General features: G+C 43.7%; 1 long non-coding RNA gene across 1 annotated transcript in view; it reads left to right on the forward strand.

Annotated features, from left to right (window-relative positions):
- Window positions 1-17,577: 17,577 nt before the first annotated feature.
- The window catches only part of LOC109306108, a 5,895-nt gene continuing 3,253 nt past the window's right edge, over window positions 17,578-20,219 (forward strand). The window contains exons 1-2 of the long non-coding RNA XR_002099856.1: window positions 17,578-17,609; window positions 20,074-20,077. This is a non-coding gene — a long non-coding RNA (uncharacterized LOC109306108). The remainder of the gene's footprint in view (window positions 17,610-20,073; window positions 20,078-20,219) is intronic.

Genomic DNA, 20,219 nt, shown 5'->3' on the forward strand with positions numbered 1-20,219 from the left:
TGAAATAGGGGACTTCTTTGTTTCCATTTAGCAGCATTATTATAAATATTTCTATTTTTAACATCTGAGTTCATTAGTGTATAAAAGTAAATGCTCTCTTGTGCAACATACTCTATAATCAGCTTTACCAAGTAATTCTGGAAGTGACAGTGATTCATCATTTAAAGGGAAATTATTTTAAAATTTTAATTGAGATTATAAAAATATGTGCTTCAAATGTTAGGGTGCTTTCTTTTTATTATTTTAGTGAGATGAGCTTAATGTTTCATGTAATTGAAATTCTTAAGCATAGAAGTTTTATTAAGAAAGGTAAAGAATAAGGATATTCTTTCCTATCCATTGAGAAGATTAAATAGCTACTGTATCAAAACATTAGAGATGAGATTACTTTGAGATTCAGAAAATAACTTCAGGCATCCCAATACAGATTGGATTTAAACCTATGTGGACAACATACAAACAAAAAGAAAGGATTGATTTGTTTTCCTGTGTTGTGAGTGCTCTCAGCAGTAGAACAATGGACGATATTATTAAAATCAAAATGTATTTAGAATCACATTTCACTCTGAAATGATTATAATTTTTTATTATATATCAGTAATAAGTAGTGATCTGTTAATTCACAATAGCCATAAACTATATATCAAAATGTCTGTTTCATACCAGAATGATTTTATACATCAGTATCAAATTCTTCAATATTGTTAAAAGGATGCATGTAAAAAAAATCCTAGCTCAGTGCAAATAATGTATCACTTATAATCTAAGTATAGTTATACACAAAATACATACCTACTCTTTTTATACTTAGATTCTGCCTGTGAAAAAAATAATCATAGGTATGAATGGTGCTGCTCTTTTCTTATTCATTTTCTTAGTTTCTTCTTCCATATGAACAATTACCTGGACTGATGAGATTGACATCATCAGGAATCCTGTTTTTCTCTGATTAAAAAAAAAATCTCCAATTTTTGGATTAAAAAAGTAACCCAAAATCCACATTTTTTCACAGTTAAAATGAACACTACTGAGAGATAGATAGATTAGTAGTGTTTCATTTTAATCACAGAAAAATGTGGATTTTAGGTTACTTTTTTAATCCAAAAATTGGGGATTTTTTTATTATAGAAAACCAGGATCCCTGGGCATCACACTATGCAATGTGCACTTCCTGACAGCACTAGAACTGGAACTACCCTTCATAATTAATAATTAATAAATAATATTATGTACATATTCATTCAAATACTATTTGGCACTATTCATTCAAAAACATCCAAGTTCAGTGAAGAGATGGAGATTATTAACCTTTTTACAGGTGAGGAAACTGAGGCACAAAGTAGTTATAAAGAAAAATAATGTGCAATGCTAGGTATCCTTGCTCCTAGTTTCTTTCTTTAACTACTATGCCATGCTATCTTTTTTTTGTGAGAGAGACCATTCAAAATCTGCTTGTTCACTAAAATCCTCTTATTTGTTCTTTTTAGTCTGTTTTGATTCTTTCCCCCCCACAAAAAGAAATCTGTTTTCCCTGACAGTGTGTTATCACTGTGCAGGAAAGCACAACATATATTGCACACACGCACCCATTTTGCAGCACACCAGATGTTACAAAGTGTGTTGGAAAGGCAGATGCCAGATGTTCTAGCAGGGGAGGGAGAGGCGGCAGAGGGAGAGCTGCAAGTTCCCTCCCCCCACAAACATAAACATACTCTCTTTCCTGGCAGTGATGAGTCATCTGCTGCTAGTGGGAGCAAGGAGGTGATAGCAGTGCCTGCACCTGCACCAACACTAACATCACTAAACAGTAGCAGCATGACATTCCCTCCCCACCCACCCAAATTTCAGTTCCCAGTGTGATCCTTCCAGTGCCAGAGGAGGAACTAGATCTGGAAGCAGAGGAGATGAGGGCCACAGCAAAGGAATTCTGGGGAAGGAGGGGGGGATCTGATTTTGTGCTGCACACTCCTCAAAGTTCCCCTAGAGGCAGGTCTCCTTCTCTAGAAGACACTTTGGAGGATGTTGTGGCGGTAGGGGGCTCAGCTTCTCCTCTTGATGTCTGGTAAGGAGAGGAATAAGGCAGGATCCCTACCCTCAACCCAGAAGTGGGTGGGTAGTGTAATGTGGGATCATTCTGAGTTGGCAGATGATCCCAGGTATGCTACCTGCCAGCACTACCAAAGGCAGATCAGCTGGGGCAAGGAAGTGAAACACTTTGTCACCACGGCAATGCTGCTGCATCTCAGGAGGCAGCACTCCCTTGGCCCTCCTCAGCCTGGCACCAGTGGAAGCATACCCCCCCAAAAGTCCCCTTCTTGCTCCAAACCCCTTGTCCCCCCAAAGCAGAGGCAGGCCACCCTGGAATAGTGGGAGAAAGGTGGACACAGAGGAGCACGTTCCAAAGGAGAGCAAGGTCACCCAGAGCATTGGGGAAATGGTTGCTATGGATGACTAGGCCTTCTCCTTTTTTAGCATCCAGGGTTCAGGTGGCTCATCGCGCTTGTGGCCCCATCATACCAAGTACTGGCATGCACCACCTTTAGCAGGACAGTGGTGCCCTCCCTGGCTGAGGCATGCAGGGAGTACTTGAGGAAGGAGCTGTGGAAGGCAGGGCTGCAGGTAGCCTTGTACTTCACCTCAGATATCTGGAGCAACTGGGATGGAGATCATGCCTACCTCTCCCTCACAGGGCACTGGTGCGACCAGTCAGGCTGTCAGTTGGCTCTCCTTCAAGCCAAGGTGATTGATAAGTTCCACACAGAAACTGAGATCATGGGGGCCATGAACCACTTGGTGCAGAGGTGGCTTGTTGGGTAGGCTAAACTCACCCATGGGTTCATAGTCACTGACAATGGGGCCAATATGGTCAAAGTAGTCCATGATGCCAACTTTGTTGGCAGATAAGTTCCATCTCATTGTCAAGAGCACCTTGGAGGGGGACAGGGCTGGCAGTGATGATGCCAGCATTAGCACCAGCAGCAAGCTCATTTTGAAATGCAGGAAGTTGGCAGGCTACTTCCACCACAGCATCGAGGGGGGCAAGATGATGAAGGACAAACAGGAAGAGCTGAACAGTGTGTATACTCCAAGTGTCACAGAGGTGAATAAGGTACATTTTCATCTTCTGCTTCTATGGGGCACTTAAGTAAACAAGGTATTTGGAATTCAAATGTTGCCCTCAGTTTTGTTTTGTTTTTTTTGCAGATCTGTGAACTCTTTCTGGAGTGGCTTACCTTTTGAAATACTGATCTTAAAACATAGATATTTTAACACTGTATCCTTCCTGTGTTGCTGTATCATCATGTTTCTTTACTTTTTGTAATTTTTATTAATCAATATTCATAATTGTACTGATAAAACTGCCAAACTATTTTTTATGTCAAGCTATCATACAGACTGTAATATATGATAATGATGCAATTTTTTCTTAGTGTTTTCCTAGTTCTCAAGAAATTTAAGATATACTACTGTTTTAATATACAACTGGTATTGAAGCCAGAGCTACAAGCACTGATATTTAATACACTGAATAAGAGCAAATCAGTTCAGTCCGTTCCTGCTGTGCTGGTTTGTTTGCTTAAAACTGAACTTAATAAACATGTACTATCTTGGCGTTCTTATCTTGAGGGACCAGAATGTAACTTAATGTATCATTTTTATAAGTGACTCAGGGGTTCAGAAACCTAAGTCTCACTGAAATACAACTGGCTTCAGATTCCTAAATCATGTGGACTCTTAACTTAATATGGCTATGCAGATGGTAAGTGAAGTCATTAACCCTTCCCCTACAAGGTTTTGTAGGGGAGTCTTGAATATTAACTATGAGCTGATCATGAGAGGAGAGAAGATTCAACTTACTTGACATTGCAAAGAAGTGAACAAACAAATCAGGGACAGGGGGAAAAAGTAGAGCAGTAAGCCAGGAGAAGATGGAACTGTAGTTTAGCCAATTATATCACACTGAATAATAGGACTAGGGACAGACATTACACATAAACAAGTTTACATGAACAGAAACTGGTTTAAACTTGTAGCAGAATGTATATTCAGTGCACATAAGCCAGTTTGAGAAAAACCTGTTGAACATAGTATCAGGTTTAATTGATTTGGCTCAAACTGGTTTATGCAATGTCTGTCCCAGACCTCTTGCTGGTTTACTTCTGCTTTTAAACCTGTGTAAAGGACTCACAGCTATGAGGTTGTGTTTCTAGAATGGCGCATAGAAATAATGTTTCGTCCAAGACATATTACTTCGTAATTTCCACTGTTTATTTGCTATCAAGCTCTGAATGATAAAAACAAGGTTTAGTTCCCTCTTTGCTAGTTTGAACCTACTGTCCTAGGAAAGTATCCTCATTGCCAAGTTATTGGTGAAATTCGGCTTAGGACACCCTCCATCTCTTCTGCTGAAGCAGAGCCATGAGGCAAAAGTGCAATATTCATGGGTCTGGATGGAAAGCAAGCAAAAGGGCGTTTATTTTAGTAAGTTGCTCAGTGAGTCAGGAACTTCCTTGACAGAGGCTAGGCCTTATCTTCTTTCCCTTGTTCCTGAAACTGCTTAAACTGTATTAAATAATTGGGGCTGCTTGAAGCCTTGGTGTTTTCCCCAAGGCTGGCCAAAAATCACCTGTTAATCCCATTTTAAATAGTAACCTGGCTACATGCTCAGACTATTAATGGAGCAATAAAACAGGAAATCACCCACAAAATTATCCCACAACATTTATGGAAGACTTTTTGGCTTGTTTTCATCATGCCTCAAATTGAAAGTGTGGCAGGGTGGAATACAGTGGGGTCTCCAGCTGTCCCCAGTGAAGACCTCAGCAGCTGATCAACTGCTTGTTAGCCATCTCTGGGACCACACTGGGCCTCCAACTGGTCCTATATGGTCCCTGCCTGCTCACAATCAAACTTGCCCTGGTGACTGGCGGCTGCGCCTCCCCCTTCTTACCGCTAGGGGCCTCTCTTGAGCCATCCCTGTTCTCAGGCGCAGGGCACCTAAGTGCTCTGCGACAGGGCCTCTCAATTAACCAGCATATTTTGTTATCCAGCACCCCCCAACAAAGCTTTTGCTGAATACTATTCCCCCCAAGTTGGTGTCATCTGCAAACTTGCTGAGGGATTAACAGGTTAACAATGTCTTAAGTGTAATGTATTCCAGGAATCTAAGTCTTCTGCATCAGCTGAAAGTACTGAAAGACTTAAATTGTATTCGGAAAAAAATATATATATAAATAGTCTCTAAAGATATTATAGTGACTAGAACCCTGACAGTTTTAGGTTACGATGCAGCCTACTAGAACTAAGAGAAAATGGCCTGAGCCAGCTCAAATAAAGAAGCCTCTTCTGAGAGGGGTACCACAACCTTTAACATGTGAGGGTATGAACCCTTAGATGTATTCTAAAACCTTGTGTTTATTTTACATTAATTACAAGAAACTAGTAATTCATCATTATCTAATTACCCAGGAATACTTCCCCTCTGAATAACTGTGATAGCTGTGGGCTAAACATTGTATTCCCCATGAGATCTTACTAAGGCTTTGCCTATACTATTAGAGCTGATACCACTTCTGCTATGCCTGCAGGGATACGGTAACTGGAACTCATGGTGGTTGTAGCAATTGCTGGCAGAGGAATTTTTCTGCTACCAGCGCTACCCCAGCTTCTCTATATGATAGACAGTCTTCTGAGAGAAGCTGATTTGTTCTGGAAAAGCTTCATGCACACCATAGTTTTTGCCATCAAATTATGTTGGCTATGGTGTATGATGTTTTCTTTCTTTGGCTGTCATAGCTCTGTTGGCAGAACTTTGTAATATAGACAAGGGCTTAGTAAAAACACCCACTGAAGTCACTACAAGAGTGTGTTTAGGAAATGGAATTTTTGCTGCAAATGAACTGCAAATTGATAAAAAAAAAAAAAGAAAATACATTTCAGTTGATAAATACAGAATGTTATCAGCTCAGCATTATATTTTTTCCCTATGGATGGGGATTGAAGATTTATGTTTACAAGGAAACCTACAATACTAGAGCAATCTAAGTAGGCATAATGTAAGAACTAAACTTTGAAATGAAGCTAGGATAATAAGGACACAGCATGATATTTACAAAAATGCACATAAGATCTTTATTGGCAGCAAGACTTGGTAAAATGTTTCATTTGAATAATGCCACTTTCAGCAAAATGTCCACTAGCACTATAGCAAGTCATTGACTTAATAATGCCTCAGAGGGAAAAATGCAAATGCAGATTCAGCAATACTCTATAGTAGCTGTATTGTCATAGACATGTTGGAAGAAAGACAACATCTAGAGGATATAGTTTAATTATCCTGCAACTTTATTAGCTTAACTTATTTTATAAATATCTAACAATTCAGACAGTTGAGCAAGGGCTATTTCATTATTTTCACCTGGTTTGAGACTCCAGGCTTAACTCCTTATTAGCTCTATTAAGACTTCCCCAAGAAACATACCATTGACTTGAGTGTCCAGTTCTGAGAAGAATAACTCCTGCCCACAAGTACAGTTAGCTATATGTATCTATAACACATGTATGTTTAAATTGAGGGTTGCTTTACTGTAAAATAAAATTAGTCCAGAACCAATACACTATGGGTTTGACTCCACCAAATGAACTCCTTGCCAGCTCCTGATCCAGCTTTCATATTCCATCTATAATATACTCTGAATACCTTGGAGAACTGGCAGCCAAAGTGAACCATTGCAAACTTTAAAAAATCCAAATGACTTCTTATTCTGACATTCTTGCTTCTAGTCATGCCCACTGGGATGGTAAGGACCATTAGAATGGTTACATCCCTATCTTCATTTATATCCAATGAATATTATTTTCTTTCATGAATGTTCCTCTGAATGCTTTGCCTTTCATGTAATATAATTCATATTTTCATTCCAATTTTATTTAATACAGGTTTGATTCAATAACGATATTAAGAAAGAAACCTCAGTACAGTTTGCAGCCCTCTTTCCTCCTGTGTTGCTGCAAATTTTTTCTGAGAGATTTTTATTTAACCTTGTTAAAATAGCACTTTTCTGTATGGTGTATATTTTGCTGAGGAAGACATTTTATATTAAAATATTCATGGTTCTGATCCATAAATAGCACTTTTCCGTATAGTGTATATTTTGCTGAGGAAGATGCTTTCTATTAAAATATTCATGGTTCTGATCCATTTCAAGGTCTCCCTTGTCCCACCTCTGATTTTGTAGTAAAAAAAAAGAAAAAAACTTTATTTGAGTATCAGCAGTATTGGAAGACTGGAAGTACAGATTTCATAAAATAAGAATTTCTATTCGGAAAAGTTATGCATCTGTAATCATAATGGATGCATCCCATTTCTACACAAAACTTGAACATAAAGTAGAAAAAATGGGAATCATATAGTACACAAGCAGAGTTAATGTCACTGCAGGTTTGTAAACACTCAAATTCCAGAGATGGGTGATGGGAAAATCTAGATAGGGTAGACAGATTGGGAATGCCTATATAATAAAGTAATTAAAATGTACCTTTCTACTGTATCATGGGTATAAAATGAGAATAAGCACATTAAAGTGAATACAAGCAACTAAAAGATGCCCATTCTCACCAAAAATTAAAATTATGGTGAGAATTTTCAGTTTTGAATCCAATTCCATATTCTAACACTTAAGTAAGTCCCTTGATACTCAGAAATGGATAAAATCAAATGCTTAGTTCATTTGAAAAATCGGTATTTTTTTTATAAACTTTTAGATATTGAGGCATGAAAGTAGTGGCAAAGTATGTATTATAATTAAGGTAGAAAAAAAAAGGTGACAAATTATTGCAGAAGCCCAGGACCAAAATAAGTCTCATTAGAAAAAAGTTTCAAAACTATACAAGCTTAAACATTGGAAAGCCAGAGTAGGTCTGAAAGATCTATATAGCCCATTATAAAAAGACTAGCAAATTGCCTGTCACAGATGATGGGGTGGGGGGGCAGGAGGGGACCCCATGGTGCCACCGGTTTGGCTCTGGCCTTGCCTCACTCCCACCCCCCTCATGTCCAGACCCATGCACCCCCCCCCACATCCCTTCCACATCCAGCCCTGTACAACCCCCCAGCCCCGCATCCTTCCCCACCCTCAGTGTCCAGCCCTGTGTGCCCCCCCCTCCCCTGCATTCCATCCACCCCCTGCCTCTGGCCCTGTTCACCCCCCCAGTCTGGCCCTGTGCACTCCTCCACCCCCTGCATCTGGCCCCACGTACCTCCCCACCCCCTGCCACTCCACCTTGCACTGCCACCAGCTCCCAAAAATGGGGCGGGGAGTGGAGCTTGCATGTAGTGGCCACTGCTGCCATGCAGCAGGCAACATCCCTCCACCACCCCTCTCTCTCTACTGGCTGTTGTTGGGCCCAGGCAGTAGCAGCAGATTGGGCATGTGGTGGTGGCAGGTTGGGGGGCACTGCTAGTGAAAACCACACTCTCCCTTCTTGCTCCCCTCTCTCCCACCACCTCCTCCTCCATGCCAGCTGTTGTTGGGGAGGTGACAGCATGGTGGCTCCCTCACTCCCTTGCCCCCTGTGTCTGTAATGCTCCAGGCCCTTGCAGCCAATCAGCGTGTGCCCTCTCAGCGGCACATGTGTAGTTGGCCCGGATCATTATGGACGGACAGACAGACAAAGGCTTTTATATATTAGAATGGTTGATTACACCACTGTCTAGGCAAAAGTTGTCCTTGAACTCTGTGAGAGCACTCAGCTGAGTATCAATTCGTAATAAATTGGGCTTTACAAAATGTGTAAGGTAATTAGTAATATAGAAACAGAAAAATTATGTTTTTGCAAATGTATGTATTCTTGCTCAAAGCTGATGTCTTTCAGGTTTGTATCCATACCACACCTTTCTGTTGATTTTTGCTGATATGAAAGAGTCAGGATGATATGATCTAAAGATTTCTTTCAGATGCACATTGGAAGTTGCAGTGATAGAACAATGATACTAGGCATTTCATGATGCCAGAATTAAACATTTGAATGCTACAAAAGAGAGCATTTCAGTTATTATTGAAACAAAATAATAAAACAAGTTATAAAAAAGGCCACCTTGGAACATCAATAATAGGAGTATTATTTTGTTATCAGAAGCAAGCTGGATTATGTGGACTCACTATAGTTCTGTTACTCAGAGATAAACAGCTAGAAACACTATCTTCTGAGATAAGTTTTCTTTGCAAATACAAAGAAAAAACAAAACGGTTTTTGTCTGTGTATAACCACTTTAAAGACAGGGTAGAAAAGTATCTTAAATGTGCTGAGCTATTATAGTCACAACAAATCTGTTAGGTAAGTGGCAGACTTGATAGATATATTTATTTGGAGAAATAAAAAACCCAGATATAAAAATACCATCATGCAAAGATCTCAGCAAAGAGGTGACTGTGACTGATGTTTCCAAACATTAAATATTAATAACAATCCAACCAATTTAGAAATTGGATGAAGCAAATAATGCTAATTCACAGCAAACGCTGGGTAAAGGCAGAACAAATATACTGCTGAACAGTCCAGCTTAGTACCTTACCATAGCTAAAGAATTTTTTAAGGTCAAACTTTATAGATAATGATTCCTTTATGACAGGGGTCTCAAATATATGGTCTGTGGACTTGATTCAGCCCATGAAGACATATAGATTTCATAGACAGTAGGGCTCAAAGGGACTTTGGAAGATCATCGAGTCCAGCCTCCTGCCCCAGGGGCGGGAAGTCAGCAGGGGTCATAGGATCCCAGCAAGAAAAATATCCAAATGTCTCTTGAAGGTATTCAAAGTATGTTCTAGCCTGACAGTCTCAGGACTAATACCATGGACTGGTCCTAGCACTGTGTACTGCATGTGGAATATGTGCTGGGCCCTCTACATATAGCACAGGGGATTGGTCTACTGCACATACTACAGGTGGCACTCCATTGGAGCTAGTCCATAATGAGACATGCTGGAGCCAGCATGCACATTTGGTTTACCAGGCACCACATGCAGTATGCCCTGTATCAGCCCCCTATGCTTCATGCAGTGTTCATGGCCAATTCAGCCCCTCACACCATGTGTGGCACTTGTCAGCCCCAGGGATCACTATACACATGGGGTTGGCATGGGCCATGTACTCCCTGTAGTGCATTGGCTGGACACTTTGCCACCTGCAGCACCACAGAGCCCAACATGTTTGACAGCCCTGAATTATGAAAACAACAATGAAAAATTGGGATAATGAATCATATAAAATTAGGGTTAGAAGGGACCTCAAAAGGTTATCTAGTCCAGCCCCCTGCTCAAAATAGGATTATCCCCAACTGGATCAAACCCAAAACTTTGTCTAGTAGTTCTTAAATACCTTCAAGGCTGGAGATTCTACAGCCTGTCTAGGTAATTTAAGTGCTTTATTATCTTCCTAGTGAGAAAGTTTTTCCTAATATCTAACCTAAACTTCCCTTGCTGCAACTTGAGACCATTGTTCCTTGTTCTGTCATCTGCCACCCCTGAGAACAGTCTAGCTCCTTCTTTGCAACCACCTTTCAGGTAGTTGACAACTGCTATTACACCTTTCAATCTTATCTTCTGACTAAATAACCCCAGCTCCATCAACCTCTTCTCAGAAGTCATGTGCTCCAGACCCCAAGCCATTCTCATTGTCCTCCACTGGACTGTCTCCAATTTGTATGCATCCAATTTCTGTAGTGGAGGCCCAAAACTGAACACAGTGCTCCAGATTTGGCCTCACCAGTGTTGAATACAGTACAAAAAACACTTCCCTTGCTTTGATGGCAATGCTTCTACTAATGCAGCCTAGTATGCTGTTAGCCTTCTTTGCAACAAGGGCACACTGTTGGCTCATATTCAGCTTATTGTCCATTGTAACCCCCAGGTCCTTTTCTGCAGACCTGCTAATTAACCAGTTGGTCCCCATCCTGTACTGGTGCCTCAGATTGTTTTGTCCTAAATTCAGGACTTTTAAATTGTCTTTATTGAACCTCATAATATTTCTTTTGGTCCAGTATTCCAATTTTTCAAAGTCTATCTAAATACTAGTACCCTCCAGTATATACAGTAAAAGCTGCCTTAACCAGTACCTTACAAGCTAGCATGATCTATTAACCAGCATGCAGACTTGTAAGGTAAAAGCAAAACCAAAAGTGCCCACCATGGCACTTCCAGTTTCACTGAGCCGCCATGGCCTGGGGCAAAGCAGCCTGTGTGGGGCCTGCCACCCTGTCCTTTAGGGCCTGCAGGAGGGTCAGCAATGCAGTGGGAGGGGGGTGATGTGGTGGGAAGGGTGGCAACTCCCTAAACATGGTGGAAGAAGTGGCAGCCCAAACAGGCAAAGATTCTTGTTTGGGCCTGTAGCAGAAGTACCACTATCAGAGCCTCTCCAGGTGTGGCTCCACCCTCCTGTAATGGGGCAACCACCTGCTTACTTGCCTGCCATGCCTTGATCTTATTTGATTAATAGATTGTTGTAATCAGTGGGAGGCTGCCCATTTCTACGCGCCCCGATGCCAGGGGGCAATACCTGCAGCTCCTTTTCTTCCCCTACACCACAGCCCAAGTCTCGCAGATAGTGCTGATGTGATCTGACCTGGGCCCTGTTATGTCTTGGCCCTCCTCTCACCCTCAGGGCTCCTTGTCGCCTCCTCTTGCCCACCCTCGGGGCTCCTCACCGCCCCCTTCACTCTAGGGCTGGGGCCAATGCACCCCGCCAAGATGCTGTGCCCTCTCAGGTGCCAGGACCCCCACACTACCGTGGAGTCCCTATGAGGCCTCCTCCAACCCCTAATAGCCTTACCTGGTCCTCTGTTAATCAGTAAACACAAAGCACAAAGCACCAGGGCTCTAACTTAAAACTAAGTTAGACAACATTTAACTAAGACAACATTTGATCCCTACCGGGAAAAATACTCCAGCTCATGGCAGCAACCACTGGATACTCATGCAGTCAAATCCTTGCCTTTCTCTCCGCACTGGCTGAGCTCCCCACTCCTTGGCTGCCAGAGGGGAACTGCCACCCTGGCCTTCTGCCTGGGTTTAAGAAAGGCTAAGCCCTGCCCCTTCCTGTCAGCAGGTTTCGCTGGTTGCCCCAGCAACCAGCGCCTGTATTGCCCTGGTGACTGGCGACTGTACCTCCCCCTTCTCACTGCTAGGGGCCTCTCTTGAGCCATCCCTATTCTCAGGCACAGGGCACCTAAGTGCTCTGCGACAGGGCCTCTCAATTGACCGGCAAATTTTGTTATCCAGCACCCCCCATCCTCCATGGGTGCTGGATAACAAAGCTTTTGCTGAATACTATTCCCCCCAAGTTGGTGTCATCTGCAAACTTTCTGAGGGTAAACTCACGGTCACAGGAAATTTATCACAAATGTATCGCAAATGTAGTGACTGCAAAATTTTCGATTGTAAAGGCCTGAAAAAGAAGTGATTCTGAGATAACACTAAAATGTATAATTCAGGCGTATGAAACTCATGTAGCCTGTGGGCCATATGAATGTTGCAGTGCTGGGCCATAGGCCAGATGAATAGTGTGTGGTCAGCCCTATGGGCTGAATGAGGCCCACAGACTTCCCCTTTCACACACTATATCCAGCACACATGACACACCCATGCTGGCCAGTCCAGGAGCTGTGCTGCATGCATTGACTACCAAGGCTGGTGCAAGACTTAACCTGATGTGAAACCTGTGTGGGGCCAGTCTGGGACCCATGGTACACGTGGACCCCCTTCCACCTCCTCAGATCACATGTGGTCTTGGTCCCAAGTCTAGCATATGCCTCAGGAGGCCTGTGAATCAACTCTAGACACAGAGGCAGCACTGGAGGCTGGATGATGGGACTCTGTGGAGAAGATTCAGTGTACAAGCTGCATCTTTTGTAGGCCATGATATAAGTAACACAAAAAATCACAGCTGCCCATAACAATAACACTAAATAAACAACCTATAAAATCAAATTCCCAAATCCTAAAATGCAATGTTTTAAATCATGCCCAGAACTTCAGAAGATTAGGGCCATTTTGGATGCTAGCAGTAGAAGAACACTAACACAAGGGGACTTCAAGGAATATGACTCAACAGTGGCCAACATGATTTTGTACTTGGGAGGAAATTGAGGTGGAGATTAACCTATGGATGAGAAAGGAAAGCTATGTAGCTATTAAAGGGATGTTTCCTGTAAGAGACCCTCAACTCTAGAACTCCTTCACCTGCTTACTTAACTGATATAGTTTATTGACTTTCAGAATAATTATTAGGCCAATCTATTTACCCAGACTTATAGATACTAAGGACATACTATGGTATAGGTAATAGGGCTGTGAAAAATGGAAAATGAATGAAATGCATAGGATATTCCATGCTAATGAAGTAAATAGTAAACAGTGGTGGAGCTTGAGATAGGAGATATGGGTGGAACCAAGGAGGAGCGAGGGTGGAGTAAATGTTAATGAACATGAACCAAGGTGTATAAAATATGAAAAGAACTGTTGTTCAAGGCTGCTCCCCGGTTTCACAGGTTGCATGTCTGTGAGGGAGCTTGCCTGAAGCAGTCTTAATTTTGAATAAAGCTGTTGCGAGCAATGTGTGCTTGTGTTTGCTCTCTGCTTGCTCTGGCTAATGAGTAACAGGATCCATGAGCAATTGGATCATCATCTCCGTAGTTGTTGGGCAGTCAGAATGGCAGTTCTGTATTGTTCCATCAAAACAGTTTTGCTTTTCAAGCCTGTTTCAACGTTTTACCCATAAGATATCATGGGGAAGGCCAAACAGGCTATAACTTTATTATTTCTGGTCCAATTTCAATGAAGCTTGCCAAAATAGTAGCCCTTTCTGAGGTTATGAAACTTGCCAAGTTTTAAGGAGATAGATGCAGGGGTGCAGATAAACTGCACCCCATAATCTTAAGATCAAAATTTGTGTCATGTGTATGTGTTAAGCCACAGCAGAGTCAAAACTGCAGGCTTGCTAGCCTCTGGTGAGTCAGCAAAGCCTGCCAAGTTTCAAGGAGATAGGCGCAGGGGTTTGGGGAAAATGTATCTCAATCTGCAGACAATCAAAATTTGTCACACGGGTGACACTGTGTTAAGGCACAGCAGGGTGAAAGCTGCAGGCCTACTAGCCCCTGCTGTGGCCATGATACCTGCCAGCTCTCAATGAGATAGGTGCAGGGAGACTTTGGGTTCTGGGGCCCTGGACCTCTGGCTGTTGACAGACAAAATTCATGAAGTGGGTGGGTGACACTGTGTGTGTGTTCAGGTGCACCCTTCCTGGTGCTGGGGCCTCTGCACAACATGACAGTGTGCCCCAGTGAGGCATCCTTCTTCCCTACTGCCTCATCTCAGTCCACCACTATAAACAATGGCAGGTGAAAATAATGTAGGTGACTCAACACCAATAGCACCAGCAGCATCTAAGGTAACCAAATGGAACTGTCAGGCCCTTCTTTCCTCTCAAGTAGGAACACCTAGTGAGTGTCTGTTAGGTGCGCCCTCACTGTGCAACTCTATGTGTGTGTGTGTGTGTATATTTGTGTTCAAGTGAACCCTTCCTGGCACTGGGGCCTCTGCACAACATGGCAGTGTGTCCCAGTGAGGCATCCTCCCCTACAGCTTCAGCTCAGTCCACCACTGTAAATGATGGCAGGTGAAAATAAAGTAGGTGACTCAACAGCAATAGCACCAGCAGCACCTAAGGTAGCCAAACAGAACTGTCACAGAGCCTTTCTTGTTATACAGGAATTGACAGCAAGAAATAAAGGTGTGTTGGAATGGATATATGTTACTCATGGTGTGTGTGATGGATTATATTGGGTTTTTATGTTTATATGTTTATTATGAAAAAAACATAGAAGAGTTAGAGAAATATATCTAAGAAAGCTTTCAGGTTGAAAAACCCTTTGCCAGGCTGAGGAAGTACCTGCAGTTGGTCTTGGATGGAAGGAATAGTAAAGAAGCCAGAGGCTGGCCTGGCACACAATGCAGACAAGAAAGCCATCAGTGAAAATAGAAATAGAGGCATCAGGGTATGAAGGACAGGCTGGGGTCAGGTGGGGGGAAGGGGGGTGTTGCAGCACAGGTAAAAGTGGAGAGGTACCTGGGGAGTCAGATGTCCAGCAGGTTGTAGTGTGCCAGAATTCCACTGTGTATATTGAGTCCATGAGTTTCTGTACCTACTACCTAGGAGACTGATGAAGTGCAGTTCATAGGTCCAGCTCTGAAAAGTGGCAGGTTTGTACATTCAAACAAGCACCTAACCTCATCACCAGAACTGAATCCAACTTCCTACAGCTCAAAATGCAAAACCTGCCAACTATCTCCAGTACCCCTACAAACTGCACACCAGAATCTATCAATGAAAACAGTACCCAACCACCTGTGGGGGCACATTCCTCACCAAAAAAACACTATGCCTCCAGTCTTTCAAGCCTGATCCTGAGAGAGAACAAATTACAAACCATTTTTCACAGTCTCCTAGATACAGAAACTCATGGAGTTAATATAGATTAGACAGTGGAATTTTGACACACTGCAACCTGCTGGACATCTGACTCCCCAGGTACAAAGGCATTTTACCTGCACTGCTATATCCCCCGTTTCCCTGCCCCCAACCCCAGCCTGTCCCTCACTCCCTGAGGCCTTCATTTCCATTTTCACGAACTGGCTTTCTTGCCTGCATTGCATGCCAGGCCAGCCTCTGTCTTTACTATTCCTTCCATGCAGGACCAGAAGAAACACCAACTGCAGGTATTTCCTCAGCCTAACAAAGGGTTTTTCAATCCGAAAGCTGGCTTCCAAGGCAGCTAAGCCAAGCACACTGGGAGCCTCATAACTGCACTGCAACTGGCAAGTGTAAGGTCTGTCAAAGACATGACAGGTCTGGGCTTTCCCCAGCCCACACACTGGACTGTGTGTGTGTTAGCTGGAGGGTATGGCATTTCCTACCCACCTTTCACCGGGGGATCATTGGTCCTGGCATTTATAGGGCTGCTGCACCACCAGCAGTCCCACCAGGCCTCCCAACCCTGGCAGGGTGCAGTTTTAGTGGTCTTCCCCATAGCCCTATCCCATACTTCTAAGTTCATCCTGGCAGGGGAATGAGCTCAGCAGGGAGATTCCTCCCCTGCTGACTGCTGATGCAGTTAGTGCCCCCTCCAGCTGAGAGTGGGGCATTACCTGTTTTTTTTTTAAATTAAAAAAGGAAATAGGTGTGGATGGAGTGAGGAAGGTGGTATTCAATCATTCAAGCTTCACCTGGAGCTTGAGGAACCCCAGCAGTGGGAGGTTCACCTTCAGGAACACCAGCTGCTCCACCAAACCAGCATCCAAGCAGATGCAGTAGGGTATCACAACATCCTCAGAGATGCTAAACACACTCTTGCTTGGCACACTGGTTGGTGGACAGGACAGGTGTTCCTGGGCAACTGTGGCCAGATCTGGCCACACCTGGCTGTGGCTTGCCCAGTAGGCCAAGGGGTAGCCAAGCAGCAGCTCCACATCCTTGGCAAGATAGGCAGCCAGCAAGGTGTGAATGCTACCTGCCTGATGCTGGGGTCTGGTGGCTCTGAACTCCACCATAGAAGCCATGCCCTTAGACCATATTAGCAGTGCCTGTGGTGCAGAACAAGACTGGCTCGTGGATGGCATGTTAGCATGAGACAGTGGATTCCACTGTTCCATGTTCCCCTGCCTCTGCCATTCTGCCTCCCTTTCTTTACCAGCACCTCCATCCCCTGATTCAGTGTTTGGCTGCCACATACAGTGCCCTTCACCCTTGGGTCACACATGGCAGCCAGCATATGGACTGTACTGGACAGCAAGGGATCAAGCCATTTTCTGATGCCCTCCTTCAGCCACCTCACAAGTGCCTGCACATCTGGTGACAGCAGCCTGCCACAGACAGGAACGTTGATCCTCTGAAAGCTCTCCATTTGGCTCTGAGATGCCCTCACTAGGGGGATCGCCTGGCTAAGCAGGGCATCAGCATTGCTGAGGCTCTCAGTGGCCTCGAGGAAGGGCTTGAAGACCACCAAGATCTGGGAGATGGTATCCCACTCAGTTCTGTTCAGGGGACCACTGATCCCAATCTCCCTGAGCAAGGCCACCTCATGGATGGCCTTCTGTTGGTCCACCAGCTTCTAGAGCATCAGGTATGTAGAGTTCCACCAAGTCTCCACACTCTGCATGATTTTGTGCTGCGAGATGTTCAGCACTTTTTGTTTATCCCACGGCATCTTACCCTCCTTGGTGCTCTGGTGGAAGTAGCCTGCCACCTCCCTGCATTTTGAAATTAGCTTGCTGGTAGTGGCAGCACCATCGCCGGCAGCCATGTCCCCCCTCCAAGGCGTACCTGACAACAAGGTGCAATTTGTGTGCCATACAGCAGATGCCAACAAAGTTGGCATCATGGACTGCCTTGACCAAATTGACCCGATTGTCAGTGACCATGAACCTGTAGGTGAGCTTGCCCTGCCCAGCAAACCACCCCTGCATCAACTGGTTCATGGCCTCCATGATCTCTGCTGCTGTGTGGGACTCATCCATCACCTTGGCTTAAAGGAGAGCCCATCGATTGCCTGACTGGTCACAGCAGTGCCCTGTGAGGGAGAGGTAGGCATGATCTTCACCCTGGCTGCTCCAGATATCCGAAGTGAAGTGTAAGGCCACTTGCAGACGTGGCTTGTGCAGCTTCTCCCTCAAGTACTCCAAGCATGCTTCATACAGGGATGGCACCACCATCCTACTGAAGGTGTTGTGTGCAGGGACTTGGTATGTTGGGCCCACAAGTGCCATGAGCTGCCTGAACCCAGGCCACTCAACTAGGGAGAATGGCTGGCCATAGACAGCAAGCATGTCTCCAATTCTCTCAGTGAGCTTGCTCACCTTTGGAATGTGCCCCCCTTTCTGCCTACCTTCTCCCCATCGCTCCAGGGTGGCTTGCCACTGCTTTGTGGAGATGGGAGCTTTGGAGTGAGTGGGGAACTTCCTTTTGGGCATGCTCCCACTGGTGCCAGGCTGAGGAGGAGCAAGGGAAAGGGGGTGGTGTCTGTGGAGTTGCATCAGCATCCCTGTGATACTCATATGTTTTGTTCCCTTGTCCCAGTTGGTTTTGGCTTGGCAGTGCAGGCAGATTTCTGCCAGCTCAGAATGATCCCAGACCACACTACCCACTCACTTCTGGAGTGTGGGAGCATCTGTGGATGCTGCTGCACTTTTCCCCTCCTCAGAAGACAGAGGCACAGCAAGAGGAGCAGATTCAGCTGAGCCACTTGCCTCCACCTCTGCATCAACCTCCTCCAAAGTACCTTCTGGGGAAGGAGACCTGACTTAAAGGGAAACTTGAGGGGTGTCAAGCACAAACTCAGATGATTTCCCCTCCTTCCCCAGAATTTACCTTGCTAGGACACTGAGATCCAGATCCAGTGCCAACTCTTCTTCTGGCACTGGAAGGCTCAGCATGGGAAATGACATAGGGATGGAGTAGGTTGCTGTGCTGGTGCTGCTGGTTGTGGTTGTCATCATGGTGGGGTTGGGGGAGGTTATGGCTGCTGTGTGTGGAGGGGATCTAGTCTCAGGAACAGGCAGTGGCAGTGACAATACTTCCTTCTCCTTGCTGCTTGTAGCAGCCTCATTCCTTTTAGCTGGGGGGAAGAGGCTGAGTTTCAGTTTGGGGGTGGGGGGGAGCTAACAGCTCTCCTTCTACCCCTTCTCCCACCCCTCCCTGACGGCTGGCCAGCATGGCTACTTGTCTTCCATCGTGCTTCATGATGTGTTTCATGTCTTCCTTTTCAAGAAATATATAAATGTATTTGTGTTCCTATATAAACTCAAAACTGTACATCTGGTGCAGCGAAGCGATTTATGAATGTAATAGAAATATATCTTTTTATGTATATAAATTAACTCAAAACTGAACATCTGGTGCAGTGAAGACATTTATGAACATGATAAAAATATATCTGTCTGTGTATATACATTTAATACATTGGTGTGGTGCAAAGAATGAATGTATAAAAACAAATATATAGTAAATTCCTATATAGAGTAAATTCTATAGTAACCCTATCCAATGTAAGTATAAAATTCAAAAGAATAAATCAAAGAATATAATAATAAAATAAAAGCACCTACAAGAAAGAGGTATTCTGAAATCCCTCTTGCTAGGGTAACAAGCAGGGAATCCTTTAGAAAATAGTGCTGCTAGCCATAGTGGTCCGACGGTGAGCTGCTAGAACAGACAGATCAGTAAGTCACCCAAGGCAGAAGGCAGGGGCAGTTCAAAAAATGCTTCCTTTTATGCAGTTTTTCTCCCCCAGCGCACAGGGGTTGGAAGGGACCTCAGGGAAGGGTGACAGTCACTGAGCAACTACACATGTCAATAATGACAGCGCTCCTTTCCTTGCACCTTCCCCGTCTCCCCCCCTCCCCTTACTTTACTTTCTCTTTCCCTGCAGGGCAGCCAAGCCGTTGAAGGTAAGCCCAGCTTCCCAGTCAAAACTCAAAACGTTTCAAATTTTTCAAAACATTTTGACCTTCTCTGTTTTGTTTTGACCCTGTTTTAAGCCTGCCTGTTCCATTTTTACTTTGCTGTTTTCAAGCTGACATAGCTGAAAACAGCATTGAAACAAAACAGGCGGTGAAATTTCACACAGCCCTAATAGGTAATACCTTAGGAATGGCAAGGATATCCTCAACCCCTTCCTTTAAGTTTAGAGCAGCACCTGACCTGATTTTTACTGACTGAATTTTTAAGTTTTGGCACTGAAAACATATCCAAAATTTTCTGAAGGCAAGTCTTTGATTGATATCAGTAGAATTTTCATCATATCTCTTCAGTTAGTATACATGAGTGAAGTATAGGCAGGCCCAAATTGAACATACTACTAATAAAATTAACATAATTTACACAATTCCAATTATACAAACCCTGAATCATATTTATTTCTTGAATTGTAAAAACTATATAGCTTCTCTGTGATGTAGACATGACATTCTGCTTGTTGATATGGACATTTCTAAGCATAACTTGGTATCTTCAAATCTATAGGTATGTTATATGCAGAGATCCTGGTTTTCTCTGATTAAAAAAACAACTAAAAACAAAACAAGAAACCAATTTTTGGATTTAAAAAAGTAACCCAAAATGCACATTTTTTCCGTGATTAAAATCCGCTAACTAGTGACAACTAGTGG

Source organism: Crocodylus porosus, unplaced genomic scaffold, assembly GCF_001723895.1.
Source record: "Crocodylus porosus isolate Cpor-Errol unplaced genomic scaffold, CroPor_comp1, whole genome shotgun sequence".
NCBI classification, from domain to species: Eukaryota; Metazoa; Chordata; order Crocodylia; family Crocodylidae; genus Crocodylus; species Crocodylus porosus.